The 18,834-nt window shown below is 35.3% G+C and overlaps 1 pseudogene; it reads right to left on the reverse strand.

Moving 5' to 3' along the window:
* Positions 1-3,127: 3,127 nt before the first annotated feature.
* On the reverse strand, positions 3,128-4,012 carry LOC116758151 (annotated as a pseudogene).
* Positions 4,013-18,834: the final 14,822 nt, after the last annotated feature.

The following is an 18,834-nucleotide window of genomic DNA, read 5'->3' on the forward strand; positions in this document are numbered from 1 at the left end:
ATCTTTTTTTCACTTATAGCTCATAAAACTGTTCATATATGTAAATAGAGAATTTCATCTTTTTTTCCTACAACCACATAGTATTTCATCTTGTGGATGTACTGTAGATCATTTAACCATTCTCCTGTTGATGGAATCTTGGCTTGTTTCTAATGTTTTGCTATTACAATACTGGATGAGTAATCTTGCACACATACCTATTACACACACGTCTTATACATGTACAGATACATCTGTTGAATAAATTCCAAGGAGTGGGATTGCTGAATCAAAAGGTAAAGCATTTCTCATTTAGAGAGAAATTGCCAAATTATTGGCAAATAATTGGAGAATGGTTAAATGATCTACAGTACATCCACAAGATGCAATAGTGCAATAGCCATAAGCAGCAGAGCATGATTCCAACTCCTGTCTCCGTGACAACAAAGCCCAGATATTAAGATTGTACTATTTTTCTCCCTTCTGCTTTCCAGAGATGTAATGTATAATGAATGTATAAATTAGGAGATATAATTATTCTATACTGTAGTTATTAAGATGCTTAAAATCAAATGAATACTCAACAGCTTACATCACCACTCAGGTTGTTGTCTGTATCTGCATTCAATCAGCTCATCAAACAAGAGGAAAAGGATGCTGAGACCTCCAAAGCATTGAGGGGTCTGACTTGGTAGTGAGAAAAATGGAGCTACCCTTTGCTGGTAATATTGGGACATATTGGTCAGATTGGCCCCATACTGAGTGGCTCTCTAGTAAAATCATCCTGTCATCTCTTTTCTAGCATCATGTTGGGCCAATTCGTAAAGAATTAGTTTAATTAAAAAAGAAAAAAATTTTAATAACAAATGCAGCCAGTAAGCTGTGCTTACTTCCTTAAATAAATTCCAGACTGTTTTGGTGAAAAGGACTATAGAATTATTTTATTGCTATCTTGGTGCTGAAGCTCATATGAGAATGGTGAAATAGTAATCAAAGGAGTAAGAGCTTCCCCCAAATCTCATATTGGCTTATCCCTTTTCCCCCCAATAACATTTGTACTCCAATCGCTCTCCATTTAAAACCCTACTGATCCTAATTCTATAATTATCAGCCTGAAAACTGTTTCTTGTAAGCCTATAATGTCTTGAAGTTTTTCACCATAAAGTCTATGAATTTCAGGTTAATCTATAAGCCCTCAACAGTGTGTTACCAAATTATATAAATCCTAAATAGCAACTGAAATGAAAGGGATCTGAAAATAACTGAACTTATCTCAGCACAAAGCACATAGCACACTGAGTTTTCTCCTTATTCTGTGGCTGTCAAGTATCTCAGATTCAGCAGCAGCTTTGCACAATAACCTCAATAATTTCATACAGCATGTACTTTCCTAAGGCTTTGGAGGAAAATAAATCAATATCAGTGGTTTAGTGAATTAATCTCTATTGTCTCCTCTTCTAATTGGTGGATGTCAGAGAAAAATAAAGCAAAATCAAATTAACTTGCTTATTTTTAATTAAATCCATATATCTACTATTTGAATTGACTAAATATGATAAATAACAGCTTTATATCAACACACACAAACAGATACGTACCCATATTCTTTTCATATAATTGCATTTTCTGTTTCCCATAACATTCATAAAAGTTGGGTTTATATACCAAAGAGAGACTAGAAGTAAAATTGTCAGTACTTTTCAGAAAGTTAAAATTATGGCTCTCACATAAACACAAAACAAACATTAAAAATGTATGGACTAAGTGTCCATCAACAGATGAATGGATAAAGAAGATGTGGCACATATATACAATGGAATATTAGCCATAAAAAGAAATGAAATTCACTTTGTTATAAAGCAGAAACTAACACACCATTGTAAAGCAATTATACTCCAATAAAGATGTTAAAAAAAAACTCAAAAAAAAAGAAACGAAATTGAGTTATTTATAGTGAGGCAAATGGACCTAGAGTCTGTTCCTACAGAGTGAAATAAATCAGAAAGAGAAAAACAAATACCGTATGCTAACACATATATACAGAATCTAAAAAAAATGGATCTGATGAACCTAAGGGCAGGACAGGAATAAAGATGCAGATGTAGAGAATGGACTTGAGAACACGGGGCGGGAGAAGGGTAATCTGGGACGAAGTGAGAGAGTAGCATTGAAATATATATTCTACCAAATGTAAAATAGGTAGCTAGTGGAAAGCAGCTGCATAGCACAGGGAGATCAACTCAGTGCTTTGTGACCACCTAGAGGGGTGGGATAGGGAGGGTGGGAGGGAGGTGCAAGAGGGAGGGGATATGGGGATATATGTATACATATGGCCGATTCACTTTGTTATACAGCAGAAACTAACACAACATTGTAAAGCAATTATACTCCAATAAAGATGTTTAAAAAATTTATGGAAATATTACTACACAACTACCAGAAAGAATAAAATAGAGAAAACCTGACAATATTATTTGCTGGTAAGGATTGCTGGTAAGCAGCAGGAATGCATTGCATTTAGGAGTGTAGATGGTATAGCCACTTTGGAAGATAGCTGGGCAGTTTCTTACAAAGCTAAGCATACTCTTTTTTTTTTTTTAAATGGGTAATTTTTTTTTATTGGTACTTATAAACGAACCAGCCAACTGGTAGCATTATGATGTGGACAAATCAAAACATCTTTCTACACATACTAGAGTGGTGAAAAAATTAGGGGTTGTAGTAAAATAGCAAAAATGAGTAGAGGAAATCAGTGAAGCACATTGTAGCTTAACCCTTCACCTTAACAACTGAGGTTCTTAACAAGTAAAGCCTCCCCATCCCAGAAAATATGAATAATCCTTCATCACACATCTTTGTACTTTTGCTCCCTATTCTTGAGGTTAGGTTCTAGATCCTAAAGATATCCAAAAAATAGTATTACAACCTAATTATCTATAGCTACCAGTCATCTTTTATCATGTTGTCTATAGAAGCCAATGCTTCTGAAGCCTCTTTGATTAGTCACCAATCATACACCCCCAAATTGACATAAAAGGCACAATGAAAAGCAGCTTTTCAAGGCAGAGAGATACATAATTGTAAAAGAAAAATTCTAGGGAAGTAATACAGTCAAGGCTCAAATTGAGATTGAATAATACAGCCATCGTTACAAACCTTCAGGCTGTATGTTCAGAGAGTAATTTGGGAATAAATCCATGTTTTACTGTTGGGAATTGAAATACTTAGCAGTTTGCTGCATTGTGTTGTAGCTTTCCCCATCAGTTTCCAAGGTGGCCTCCAAATCACTGACAGGAGAATTTTGCTGGAACTGGATCTGGGGCTGCAGGAATTCCTCAACATAGTTGTTGAATTGACTGTTCCAAGTCTAGTTATTCCAAGCTTGGGGGCACCAGGTCTGACTGTTCCAAGGGTGATTGCTCCAGGATTGACTGTTCCAGCTCTGGTTGCTCCAAGTTGGGTTATTCCAGGTCTGGTTACCCGACATGGGCAGGTTTCTGCAAGAGTTCACCAGGCATCCTTGGTGGTAGGAATAGAAGCCTGGGTATTCTGTAGTTGCTGGGCCCTGAGTCACACAATGTTGCTATTCCTCGGCCAGTTGTTTTTCTGCCACCTCTTACGTTTCATTCTCTGGTTCTGGAAGCAGATCTTAACCTGTTTGTAGCTAAGGTTCAGGATGTTGGAAAGTTCCTACATTTGCTGGAGGCTGAGGTATTTCTGCCTCTGAAACCTATCATTGAGTACACACAGCTGGGTCTGAGAGAACACGGTTCTGGTCTTCTGTTTCTTGACCAGGACCTTCTCTTCCTTCTTCTCTGTGCTCTTGTCTGCAGCCGTGGCCAGTAGTTTTACTCTGGGGCTTGTGGAAGAATCAGGACTGTCCAATCTCCATGTTGTGGGTTTCAGCAGATGACATTTGCAAGGACACATAATTTTCTTCAGGCCCATAAATCTCAGGCATTAGTGAAGATTCCCTATAATTGGATGCTTTGGGGCCACGCAGGCTTTGGGGACAAGCTGGGTCCACACTCATGTTGTTGAATTGAAGGAAAGGGAGAAAACCAAAGGGCTAGATAGATGGTAGAAAAAGTCCAGGCTTAAGAATCTAGGTAAAAGAGCTTAGAGAAAGGTGAAGATCTCCAGGTATAAAAGTATTAAAAATATGGGATGAAGGGAAGTCACCTGTGTGATAACAGAAGCCTACCAGCCCAATGTAGGAAAATGACCAAAACTAAGCATACCCTTACCATACCATTCCAGTAATTGTGCTTGTTGATATCTACCCAACTAATTTTAAAATGTGCATCTACATGAAAGCCTGCATGGAAATGTTTATAGCTGCTTTATTGATAATTGCCAAAAAATGGAGGCACCCAGGATCTTCTTGAATAGGTAAATGAATAAACAAACTGGAGCCCAGTCACCCAATGGAATATTATTCATCAATAAAAAGATATGAGTTATCAAGCCATGTAAGACATCGGTGAATCATAAATGCCTATTGCTAACGGGAGTCAGCCAGCCTGAAAAGGCTATATACTGATGCATTTACATGACATTCTGGAAAAAGCAAAAATACAAAGATAAAATACAGATTAGTAGTTGCCAGGAGTTTGAGGTTCGTGTATGTGTGTGTTTGGTGGGTGTGTATGTTTGTGTGGTGGGGAGGTGTTACAGAGTGGAGGCACAAGAGGTTTTTTAGTGTCGTGAAACTATTCCATATGATACCGTGACAGTGGGTACATGCTACACATTTGTCAAAATCCATGAAACTTTACAGCACAAAGTAGTGAACTTTAATGTATACAACTTAAAAAGTATTATTTAGAAGGCTGATGGGATCCCAGAATAGAATGCAGAATCGAAATCGGGTTACAAATGTATGAAACAACCTCACTGACAGGAGTGCAGGTAAAAGGTGCTGACCTAACCCTGAAAATAAGTGGAGTCTGAATTCTAAATGCCAAAACAATAGTACATACCACTCCACACTTTAGTCGAGAACGTTGTTTCCCCTGGGGATATAGGTTAACAATTCTGAAATCACTACACCTGTATGCTAGAAATGAACGATAGAGGCAATAGATGGTATGGTAGGAACAAGTTTTCCTGGTGTTGGAGTGTAATCTAAGAAGTTTTCATAGAAGTAATATTTGATTTCATCCTGAAAGGAACATACAGAATTGCAGCAACAAGAGAAAGATAAAAGGACATTTTCAGCGAGCAGCGAATAGCTTCAGCCTGTTGTCCTCAAACTTTTAGGTCTCAGAAACCCTTTACATTTAACACCCAAAGCGCTTTTTTTAAAAAAAATGCATTATATTGATTGATATTTTACTATTATGAATTAAAACTGCTGTGATTTTGACATATAATTCACAAATTCCTTTTTAAAATAAAATAATAAACCTATTCATTATATGTAGACTTGAACTTGCATGCCCCATTAAGGGTGAGTGTGGCAGCAAGACTTGCTTTCACCAAGGAAATGTAAGCAAGAGAGACAGGTGCCATTAGAATTGGGATATTTTAAAAACTAGTGACAATTCCCTGTACTGCCTCTTTTCCATTACCACTGCCATGAGCAACATTTAAAATGGTGGCTGCTTCCACAGCCTGCAAGGAGATATACAACCACTGCCCTAGTCGAGTCATGAGAGACACAAAGCATGTACAATACATAACCTTCTGTTGTTAAAAGCCACTGAAACTTGAGGGGAAGCGGGTTGTTCATTACTCATCACATATGTAGCCTATCCATTCAAAATACAATGAATCCCTGGCTGTTAGAGATACAAACCACTTCTCTGGCAGCTTATATGGGATATATGTATATGTATAGCTGATTCACTTTGTTATAAAGCAGAAAGTAACATACCATTGTAAAGCAATTATACTCCAATAAAGATGTTAAAGAAAACAACTTAATTTAGTCCTCTAACACAAAGTCTTTTCTGTAACCATCATTTTCATAGGAGGGAAGGGTTTATCGTTTTCTGATTATCATGGGACAGCACGTTTATCAGCATCTAACAATTTCAGGAAGATGCCCTCGCATGTATCTTGTTATATATCTTTTAAGTAGAAATTATATTTGTATCTTACAGATGTTTGGAACTAAAGATTAAGAGTTTTGTAAAATACACAGATTGCACGACCGGTAAATAATGGACTCTCACTTGAGGTCAAGTTCTGACTTTGATGTATATACCCTTCCCATATGCTGTGATTCCTTTGGTTAATCTAAAGACAAAAAATTGACTATTATCCTCTAAGGGAAGTTTCTTATTATCTTTATTTTCTATAAAAGGTTAAGAATCTTATTTAAGGCAATTTCCTGGACCTTCTGAAACCAGTTATTTATTTTTTTTTTTTGCCAGTATGTGGGCCTCTCACTGTTGTGGCCTCTCCTGTTGCGGAGCACAGGCTCCGGACGCGCAGGCTCAGCGGCCATGGCTCATGGGCCTAGCTGCTCCGCAGCATGTGGGATCCTCCCGGACCGGGGCACGAATCCGTGTCCCCTGCATCGGCAGGCGGACTCTCAGACACTGCGCCACCAGGGAAGCCCTGAAACCAGTTTTTAAATAAAGGTGATCTTTTGTTCTATGTTCTGAAAAGGAGTTCCTCTTTAAATTCTTCTGCCCTAGGTAACTGAGTTTATACAAAACAGTAGTTCCAGATAAATTACAAGAGAAACTGGTCTTCTTGCCTTATGGAAAATGCAATGCAGAGGGGAAAAAAAAAAAAGGAAATGCAGGGCTATTTTCTTTTGTCACTCAACAAGATAGACTTTTCACCCATTTGGGGAAAAATAAGGAGACAATTATAACCATGTCAATCACTTTCCTAGTCCTTCAACCAGTGTAAAAAGATTGTGGAAGTTTAAATTTAAAAACTAAAAAACAATTAGTTGTAAATTTTACTTTTTGTCACTTCCTGGATGGATACTTGTATTACTCAGATAAACTCTGGTTACATTTTCCTACTTATACAATCAAGAAAATGGTACCCCTCTAAAAAGATTATAGCAAAGTTTGTTTTTTATAATTTCATAAAATAATTAGCACAGAGTTTGCCATAATGGTGATTACATTTTATTTCCTCCAGATTCCCCATTAAAATGAACCATGATACTTATTCTGAAAAGCTCCAGTTAAACAAAACCTTTAAACATAAAGGTCTCAAAATATATGCTCTGTTTCATTTGGAATGAACAGACAGCAGAAAGTGGCTTCAACCATTTCACTGACCACATGTATCAGAGCAGAGGATTCTGTGAGTATTTGGCTGTGAGGGTCTTTAGCCACCTTCAAAGGGACCAAAACAGCCAGATTCGTTGGTCAATTTATTTCCTAAATCTAGAGAAAGCCTTAGCTAAAGGAATGTGAGCAATTTATTTATCTTTACCTTCAGTTGCTAGCGCTCTGGGCAATAATCATAGAAAATGTAGACACAGCTGAAAGCTCACAGAAGCTTCCAATGCTGAAGCCACATAGTCCAAGGTAAACTGCTTACTCATTTAGTGAAAATAAGAGGTAAGATGTGGAATGGTTTTACTTTTTAATAAATGGTATTTATATTTTCTAATTACCAAAGGGAATAATTTAACATATGCATTGTGGTAATTTTAGAAGACACAGAAGACTAAGAAAGGATAATGAGAAACCACATAATCCCATAAGAAAAATGAAACCCTAATCTCAGGTAACAAATTGTTGTCAAGTGAAAAGATTTTAATTGATTTCCTCTCACTATGAAATTAAGATATTGATATTAATATTTAGTTATAACTTACAGAATTTATAATGAAATACTAAATCAACAAATATCACATATATTATTGATTTGTAACAATAAAAGTTTTGATTGAATATATCATAGATTAAATTTCCAAGATTTTTAATGGATCATTGTATTTTAGTGTATAGATATATCATGTTATATCTGCTTCTGAAGGATATGTAATTAAAAAAATTTTTCTGTATTCTAGCCATTACCACAAGGAACCTTTTTATTCATATGTACAATTTATTTAGCAAAACTCTAAAACTGGAGAATCCTAGCCAAAAAGTTTCTAAACTATTTAAGACTTTGAAACTGTCCTCAGGAAAAAACATAAATATTAAAGTTAAATAATGCAAACCATGTGAGAAAGTGTTCATTTTTCCATACTTGTGCCAATACTAAATAACAATCTTATGATCCAGCAGTCTCACTACTGGGCATATACCCTGAAAAAACATAATTCAAAAAGAGACATGTACCACAACGTTCATTGCAGCATTATTTACAATAGCCAGGAGATGGAAGCAACCTAAGTGTCCATCAAGAGATGAATGGTTAAAGAAGATGTGGCACATGTATACAATGGAATATTACTCAGCCATAAAAAGTAATGAAATTGAGTTATTTGTACTGAGGTGGATGAACCTAGAGTCTGTCGTACAGAGTGAAGTAAGTCAGAAAGAGAAAAAAAATACCATATGCTAACACATGTATATAAAATCTAAAAGAAAAAAAAAAAGGTTCTGATGAACCTAGGGGGTAGGACAGGAATAAAGCTGCAGACATAGAGAATAGACTTGAGGACATGGGGAGGGGTAACTTGGGATGAAGTGAGAGAGTAGCATTGATATATATACACTACCAAATGTAGAAATAGATAGCTAGTGGGAAGCAGCTGCATAGCACAGGGAGATCAGCTCAGTGTTTTGTGACCACCTAGAGGGGTGGGAGGGAGGTGCAAGAGGGTGGGAATATGGAGATATATGTATATGTATAGCTTATTCACTTTGTTATACAGCAGAAACTAACACAACATTGAAAGCAATTATACTCCAATAAAGATGTTACATAAAAAAATCTTTTAATATCCATATTTTGTCAAGTCTACACAATAACACACACTAGACAAAAGCCAATTCTTATTTTCTTTGAAGGTTAATGACCTTAAAAATAACATCTTCATGTTCTCTATTCTTATATATTGCTTCTTTGAGTTGCCTGTTCAAATTCTTTCTCTATTTGTATTTTTGATCTTTTTTCCCCTCTTACTGACTTTTAAGATACATATGTATACACACACACATATATATCTTTTTATCTTTTACAAATATTGTATCTTTCTAGTTTGCCATATGTATAATTATGTTTATTTTTCTTCCATTACCATTAGGTAGTTTTAAATTTTTATATAGTTAATCTTTTTATATCTTCTATCATGCTTTAAAAGTTTTCCCAGTACTCAAATTTCAAAACTCATTTTCTTATATTTCCTGGTTATTAAAATGATCACATATCTAAGTAATTAGTGTGATATAAAATCATGAGATCTAAATTTACATGTTTAATGGTGTATAGCTCTTCTAGCACCATTTATTGACTATTTCTTACTTCCCCTATAATTTTGAAATGTTAACTTTAGCATGAAAATGTTTTCTACCTATACACTAGTCTTGTAACACTCTTAATTAATTTTGGTGTATAGCGTGAAGTAATAAGCCAATATAATTTTTCTCAAGAATAACTAGTTTTGGGCTTCCCTGGTGGCGCAGTGGTTGAGAGTCCGCCTGCCGATGCAGGGGACACGGGTTTCATGCCCCAGTTCTGGAAGATCACACATGCCACGGAGCGGCTGGGCCCGTGAGCCATGGCCGCTGAGCCTGCGCGTCCAGAGCCTTGTGCTCCGCAGCGGGAGAGCCAGAACAGTGAGAGGCCCGCGTACGCAAAAAAAAAAAAAAAAAAAAAAGATAACTAGTTTTCACAGCACCACTGACTGAAAAATCTTTCCTCTTCTGTGTTCTACAATGCTCATTCTCTCTAATATTGAATGGCTATATATGCAGTGGTTTGTTTCTGGACTATTTTATTCTATGATTATATTTATTTCTCCCTGTACCAATGTTACAATATGTTAATTACTATAGCTTTATAATTAGTCTCAATGTTTTGGAGGCTATATCCCTATCTCCTTCACCTTTTGCTTCCTCAGGTATGGCTGGAATCATCTTGACTCTGCTTTTCTACATAATTTTAGAACAGCTTGGAAGATTTTATTGGGATTGAAATTTCATAAATCATTACAATAGCAAATACAGTTTTACATGATCCAGAAAATAAACTATCTATATCATTATTCCCAGCATTCTTTTATGTTTTTAAATTATATGCGGTAAGGACTTGCACATATTTTATTAGATTAATTCTTTCTTTCTTCATATTTTTTGCTAATGTAAATAGTATCTTTTTTACATATGCTAATTTTGTTGCTATTGTACAGATTTTTACTGCAGTTTTGTATGCTTATCTAGTGTTTAGCATACTGATGAATGTTTCTTCTCTAATTATTTATCTGTAGCTTCTCTTGGTATTTTCCATGAAATAACCATATCTATCAATCTGAAAATTCTAACAGTTTTTTCCTCTTCTAATTCAATCCTTATATTTTTAGTTTAATTTGTTTGTCTCCTGTATAGGTTAGGGCACCTCTCTTGTCCATCTTTGGCATCAACAGATGCAATAATTATTATTTATAATATAATATTAGTAGTATTAGTAAGATATATATATATATAACATATGAATATATATATACATATGTATATATATATGTGTGTATATATTTATATTTATATATTTGGTTTCCACTCCCCTCTCCTGGCACAGAGCTCCTAAAGCCCTTGGACTTTCTAATGTAGCTAGAGTTCTAAAGGTTGAAAATACTCTTTTAGTATTTACAACAAGCCCCTTTCAACCACTCCCGAGTTTATGTTAATAAAGTAACTTTTGAAAAAACCCCTAAGGATGGGGGGTAGATGCCAGAGCAACCAACCTTTTGATTAGGGGGTTGAAACTTTCACCCTCTGTCCTGTCCCTCTGGGGCGCGATAGGGACTGGAAGTTGGATTAATCACCAATGGCCCAATGATTTAATCAATCATATCACATAATGACGCCTCCATAAAACCTCCAAATGGATGGGGTTCAGAGAACTTCCAGGTTGTTGAATATGTGGAGGTGCTGGGAGAGTAGCACCCCAGAGAGAAAATGTGAGATGTCAATATTTTCACCACTTCACTGCTCACAGTTCCCTCTTCTCAGTTCTCTATTCCCAGTTCCCTACACTTTCCTTATTACGCTTTACACTTCAAAAATCTCTATTTCTGAAATATAACAACTTACGATATTCTTGTCATACTTCTTATACTTTATTAACCCCATGTTACAATTTTCTTTTTACTTTTATAGTTATTTTATTTTAAGAGAATTATGAAAAGGAACAAAACTGTACTTCTGTGTTTATCCACTTAGTTACTATTTCTAGGGCTCTTCATTCCTTCTGAGTTTTTTAACTGGCATCTTTCCCCTTCAGCTTGAAAACATGCTATAGCATTTCTTGTAGTTCAGTATAACTAAAGGCAAGTTTTCTTGGATTTAATTTGTCTGTAAATGTTTTTATTGCACTCTTGTTCCCACAGGATATTTTTGCTGAATAATATATTCTGGATAGATGGACTTCTTTTTCCTTTTAGCATTTTAAAGACATTATTTTTTCTAATGAGACGATAGATGTCATTCATATTGTTATTTCCTTATATACAATATGGTCTTTTCTCTTCCAACTGATTTTAAGATTTAAGATTTATTTAGCTTACAGAAATTTGACTATGGGACTTCCTGGTGGCACAGTGGTTAAGAATCTGCCTGCACATGCAGGGGACACAGGTTCCAGCCCTGGTCTGGGAAGATCCCACCATACAACGGAGCGACTAAGTCCATGTGCCACAACTAATGAGCCTGCACTCTAGAGCCCGCAAGCCACAACAACTGAGCCCGTGTATCACAACTACTGAAGCCCGTGTGCCTAGAGTCTGTGCTCTGCAACAAGAGAAGCCACCACAATGAGAAGCCTGCACACCACAACAAAGAGTAGCCCCCGCTAGCCGCAACTGAGAAAGCCCGTGTGCAGCAATGAAGACCCAATGTGGCCAAAAATAAAATAAATTAAAAAAATAAATTTAATTTAAAAATAAATAAATAAAGTTCTTTAAAGAAATTTGATTATGGTTTACTTTGCTGTGTTTTTTTTAGTACTTACCTTGCTTGGGATTTGCTAAATTTCTTAATCTCTAGATCAATGCTTTAAATCACATTTGATGACTTTTGGACCTAAATTCTTCTTAAATATTTTTTTTTGCCCAATTGTCACTTTCGTCTCTTTCCAAACTCAAATTACATGTATCATGGAACCATTTGATATTATTTCCTGGGTCCTTTGTACTCTTTTCATTTATCTTTAAAGAATGATTTTGCTTATAGTGTTTTTAAGTTCTAGAATGTCCATGCCATTATTTTTCATCATTTCCATTTTCTGCTGGTATACCTATGTGGCTATTATTAAGATTATATTTTTCTTCAATTTTTAAAAGAGTTTTCTTCAGTTTTTGACATACTTAAAATTGCTGTTTTAAAAGTCTTTGTCTACTAGACCCAATTTTATGCCATCAATGAAGTAAGTTTCTACTGATTGTTTTTTAAAAAACTATGTCATATTTTCCTGTTTCTTTACGTATCTGGCATTATTGATTACATATGGGGCATTGTGAATTTTATGTAGGTACCAGAAATTCTACTGTCTTTCCCTGAAGAGTATTAATTTGTGTTCTGGTGGGCAGTTTAGTCACTGAATGTTCACCTTGAACTTGCATAGGCAGGTTTTGTTTTACAGTTTGGTAGAGCCGATCTGTGGAAAGCCCATGATGTTTACCAAGCTTCTCCAACTTGTTAGGATTTACCCTCCAAACTCTGTGTTCAAATGTGAATCATGTCAGAGCTTAATTTTAGTCTTTGTCTTTACTCTAGGGCATGATCCTTATTCCTAAGGCATCCTTTTCTTATCTCTCAAATGTAATGGGATGTTAAAGATATTAATGAGGATTTAAGGTCTCTCTGCTTTGGCTGGACCCCAGTGTCCCCAGCACTGCTCAGCCTTCAGTATCTTTATTCCTATTTCAGTCCTATAGCAGCCATTCCCACTAGAGTTGTAGTCTCTTCCTCCCTGTGTGTATTCCAGCCCTCAGCCAAGTACTTGAAAGGGACTTTCCTTTTTAGTACTATACCTCGCTGAACCCATTTTAGCTCTGCCCTGAACTCTAAACTCTGTCTTTTCCTGAGGCTCTGCTTGAATTGCTGTACCAGAGTCATGATTCTGCATTGTAGTTATAAAATTTTCCTCAGTCCAAGGCAACCCTGAGGTTTACCTTGAGGATTTCCCTTCTCTTAGTGATTACAGTCTTCTGTTGCCAGCTGTCCACTACCTGAGAACAGTTGCCTTATATAATTTGCACGGTTTTATGGTTGATTATGGCAGGAAGGCTAGTCCAGTACCACTGACGGCATCATAACCAGAAGCAGACATCTCTGCACCTAAAAGAATGTAATGTATTTCCTCCAGCCACTTAAGTAAATCTTAATAAAGATGAAATCGTGGTATATATAAAATTTTGAATCCTTCTATTCTTACCAAACACTTGAAGCATTATTCAACATTGCTTAAGATAATGATTAACCATCTGAAACACTTAATAAAAACAAATAGCTGGATTTGCAATAATTTTCTATAATTATAATAATTCAGAACTGTTAAAAATCTTCTACTTTTATAACTCATCTTATGTCTTACTTATTGTTCTTTCAGAGACTTGTGTGATTTAATCCTTGCTGTCAGTCACCCTGAAGCATAATACATACAGTTCTCATGAAAAGTAACTCAGTTACAAATCAATGCTTATAATCTGGAGTGGCAAATGTGACATCACTAGTAATGGCAAATATGACACTCGTCAGTAATAGTAGATAATTGAAAGTAGAGAAATACGTGGCAGATAAGTGTTCATTTCCCTCTACTCTTGTCCTTCATTTTAATGTATTTGTAGCCTCCTCCACCCTTTTTTAAATGTACTATCTCCATTAAGAATTTTGGGGGCTTTGTTGAATTAATAACAGACTTCAGTCTGACCTTTTCATTGATAGAGCTTACGATTTTAGGCTCATCTTTTCATTTCAGGTATTGACATTAGTAGCAGAATTCAGACATGGAATCAGGGTTATACTCCTTAGCTCACTTGACTTGACTTTTATATTTGAAACGACCTGCTTGTCTTCTCTGTCCACAAGGTTTTTAACATATATGGCAAGTCTTTTCATATCTTAAGGCATATGTACCTTATGCTACAATTAGGATTCAATTCCAGTAAAAGCTCCTGCAGCTCCCAATGGGCAGCAATAGGCAGTAGTGCACTGGTAAGCATTTAACAGTTATATCACCACACACACAAAATACCTGAAGCTCTGGTTGGTAGAATTTACTGTTGAGAAAAGAGGTACATGATTTGCTCCAGGACACCACTGGCCGTGGGGCCTTTCCATCAGTTCTTAGAGGATGACTGACATCTCACTGGGTGCTCAAACATGCCTCCCGTCAGGCATCAACTTCAGTTATGCTTGATGAGCAGAGTTCTTCAGAAAGGTCACTAAACATTTGTTCCATTTTATATCACTTCCATGTGTCTTTAAAAGCCTTCTTTTTCTCACAAATACTTAAGTAGTCATCTTCTTGAGTGAAATTCAGGAAGTTTCAGATTTCTTTTTAGCTCTTTTTCTTTTCAGCTTTATTGAGGTATAATTGACAAATAAAATTGTAAGATATTTAAAGTGTACAACATGACGATATGCTATATATATTCATCATAAAAGGATTCCCCTTGTTGAGTTAATTAGCACATCCATCACGTCACGTTTACCTTTTCTTTTCTTTCCTTTCCTTTGCTTTGCTTTGCTTTCCTTTCCTTTCCCTTTCTTCCTTTCTTTCTTTCATTAAGAACATTTAAGGTCTACTCTCTTAGCAAATTTCAATTATACAGTATAGAGTTATCAACAATAGTTAACCATGCTATACATTAGATCCCTAGACCTTATTCCTCTTGTAACTGGAAGCTTGTACCCTTTTAGCAAACTCTCCTACCCCTAATTCCCTGAAATCAACTTTCATACTTTCTGTTTATATGATTTTGACTTTTTTTTTTTAGATTCCACATATATGATACTCTGCAGTGTTTGTGTTTCTCTGTCTGATTTATTTCACTTAGCATAATACCCTTAAGATTGAGCCACATTGTCACAAATGACAAGATTTCCTTCTTTTTAAAGGCTGGAAAAATTACATTGTGTTATATATATATATAACATTTTTCTTATCCATTCGTCCATTGACAGACAAGTAGGTTGTTTCCATATTTTAGCTATTGTGAATAGATGCTCTGAACATAGGAGTGCTGATATCTTTACGAAATAATGGTTTTGTTTCCTTTGGATATATACCCAGAAGTGAGATTGCCAAATCATGTGGTAGTTCTATTTTTAATTTCTTGAGGAACCTCCATAATGTTTTCCATAATGGCTGCACCAATGTACATTCCCAACAAACCAGTGCACAAGTGTTGCCTTTTCTTCCACATCTTTGCCAATACTTGTTATCTCTTGTCTTTTTGATAATAGCCATCCTACAGGTATGAGGTGGTATCTCTTTGTGGTTTTAATTAGCATTTCCCCGATGATTAGTGATGTTGAGCATCTTTTCATGTATCTATTGGCCATTTGTATGTCTTCTTTGGAAAAGTGTCTACTTAGATCCTTTGCCCATTTTTAATTGGATTATTTACTTTTTTGCATTGAATTATATGAATTCCTTATATATTTTGGATATTAAGTGCTTATTGGATATATGGTTTGCAAATATTTTCTCCCATTCCATAGGCTGCCTTTTCATTTTGTTGATGAATTCTTTTGCTGTACAGAAACTTTTTAGTTTGATGTAGTCCCACTTGTTCATTTTTGCTTTTATTGACTTTGCTTTTGGTGTCATATCCAAAAAATCATTGCTAAGACCAATGTCAACATGCTTCCTATGTTTAATTCTAGAATTTTTATGGCTTTAGGTCTTACATGAAAGTTTTTAATCCATTTTGAGTTGATTTTTGTGTATGGTGTAAGATAGGGATCCAGCTTCATTCTCCTGCATGTGGCTGTCTAGTTTTTCACATCCCCATTTATTGAAGAGACTCTCCTTTCTGCCACTCAGTATTCTTGGCTCCTTTGTTATAAATTAACTGACCATATATGTATGGGTTTATCTCTGGAATCTCATTTCTGTTCCATTGATTGATGGTCTGTTTTTAAGCCAATACTATACTATTTTAATTACTATAGCTTCCTATTATTTTGAAATCAGGAAGTATGATTAAATAAACAAATTAATAACCTTAGAAAAATGAATTAACATTTGGCATCCTCAGCTCCACCAAAATTTCCATTAAAATTGATTAAAATAATTAAATTAACAAGCTCCTAGACTTACTCCTGGAGAGATTTAAAATGTCAGTGTCATAATACTGTACAAAATAAGTAATTGAAGTACTACATATAATCCATTCAGAGTTAATTTCATGTGCTTCATATAGCCTATATTTTAGGTCACACCTCTAGATATGGTTAAAATCCATTTAGCATTTTAGCCAGCTGCAATAATAAACAGAAAACACAGACATACCTAGATATGCTTTACACTTATTTATATATATAATTGCAAAAAAGCTTTTTTATTTATATTGAGAATTCTTTCTGAAAATTACGTTTAAAAAATTGGTTACATATTTTATCCTTAAAATATGTAATTATTTACATATTAGCTACCAAGTTCCTCAAGACCTGTGGGTATAAATGGGGTCATAATTCATTATTTATTCAACTTTCACTGGCTCTTGCCACTGTCTTCCTATGTAAGTCTTCAGAGCCTGATAAGGTCCTGGAATGTATTTTGGATAGTTTCCCAAGTGGTCACATAATAGTATCTCACATTTCCTCATGAATAATAGATCTAATCTGCATCCATGTGATTTCCAAAGGCCACTGACATTCTCTGACCACCATGGTGTCTACCAGGTAGCTCTGTACCCTGTGGGCTACCATCATTCTTCTGGATTCCAGAATATTTTGGAGGAATGGTGGACAATTTCTCCATATTTACAGAAAATCACTGGCAAATACTATAGGCTCTACTAAGTGTGTGACTGTTACTTTGTGTCTACTTCCAGGTGTGCAAGTAGCCTACCAGGGTCTACCACAGATTCCCAGGAGCCACCACAGATACTAGACTGATCTGCCACAGAGTGGGAAATAATGGTACTTCTTGTGTTACACCAAAGTAGTAGTTGTGTCCTGACACCAGAGAGGTGAATCACCTTTATTTTTTACTAATGATTCTCTTACTGGGAACACAGACAGAAGTCTAGGGGAATAGCCGAGACTATTCCAACAAATGACCGATTTAGAATCACCCCTTTCTCTGTCCCTAAAACTTTACTACCTGGTGAACTTTGGGATATTTGGTTTATTTTCTCCATGGGATTAGTTCTTTCCCAGCTTCATCTTCATTCACTCAATCAAATTGATTTCTGATAACTCTCCCTTCTTCAATCCTCTTTTCCACTACTTTATGAAACATAATAACAACTGTATAGCCATTACCATGTTATTAGACTGGGAGGTTTAAACTTTACTCCCTGTTGTAATAGAAATATTGGATTTTAAAGCTCTTTTTTCGTGTAGAGGTTATTCTTAAATAAAAGATGGATTATTTGGGCAAAGGTTTTTGAAAAGTTTTAGGATTCTGAATATGTATTTAAAAGTAGATATTCCTAACTGATTTTTGCTTGTAGATAATTAATTTACTAATTTCAAGAAAGAAATTTCTTCATTAAGCAATTTCTGTGGTAAAATAAGTGTCATTCTTCAAACACCTCCATTACTTGCTGTAAATATGTTAGCTATAGTGAAAGTGTGTCACACAAAATCATCAAACCTTGTAGTTCTTAAAAAAAAGAAAGAAATTCACTTTAGTTCCCTTGCTAGTAGAGTATTAATCTCTCAAAATTGTGCAATTATTTAAGCTTCACATTTAAATGCCAAGGTTTAGGGCTAGGCTTTGAAATCTTACACCCATAAATTTTGAGTGTGTTATATACACAAAACAATTCCTCCAGTCTAACATGAGATATTGGTGGCCTTGATAGTATGTGCATCTCCCTGTCCTATTACTCACAGGGAATTAAATGGATGCCATCCTTGAAGAGTTTCCATGAACTCAATGAAAACCATGTTAATTATATTTATAATTAGCTTTTCTTGTCTCTGAACTAACCAATTCCTACTCTCTGACCCAGTAGAGTTGTACATGCCGATATTATGCTTTGTCCTTGCCTATATCAATGTACCAGCTATTGACATTCAAAATGAGTTTTTAAATGTATTTATAATTGCTGAATAATTTTTAATCCTTTCCTCCATCTTTTCTTTCTCTTTCCCTTACTTTTTATTAAAAGGCAAAATAAAATGTCTATAATAGATAAAGTAGTGTGTATGTATAGATAAAAAACATCCCAAGACCAACTTGCCAATAGAATTAAAGGCACATTAAAGTAAATGTTTTAAAAATGTATCATATAAGCCTGCCAGAACAATCTAAAAATAAGTCTCACCATAGGACTATGCATGTTGAACAAATACTTTGTATCTGTTGATTTATAAAAGAAAATTATCATGATCTTCATCATTCCAGATATGATTACTGAATGCCTACCCGGTATCAGGTAATGTCTTGAGCACTTTGCTAATTGTATTAGTTTTCTAGGGCTGCCATAACAAATTACATAATCTTGGTGACTTAAAACAATAGAAATTAATTTTCTCACAGTTCTGGAGGCCAAAAGTCTGAAATCAAGGTATCAGCAGGTTTGCACTC

This window comes from Phocoena sinus, chromosome 8 (assembly GCF_008692025.1).
Source record: "Phocoena sinus isolate mPhoSin1 chromosome 8, mPhoSin1.pri, whole genome shotgun sequence".
NCBI lineage: Eukaryota > Metazoa > Chordata > Mammalia > Artiodactyla > Phocoenidae > Phocoena > Phocoena sinus.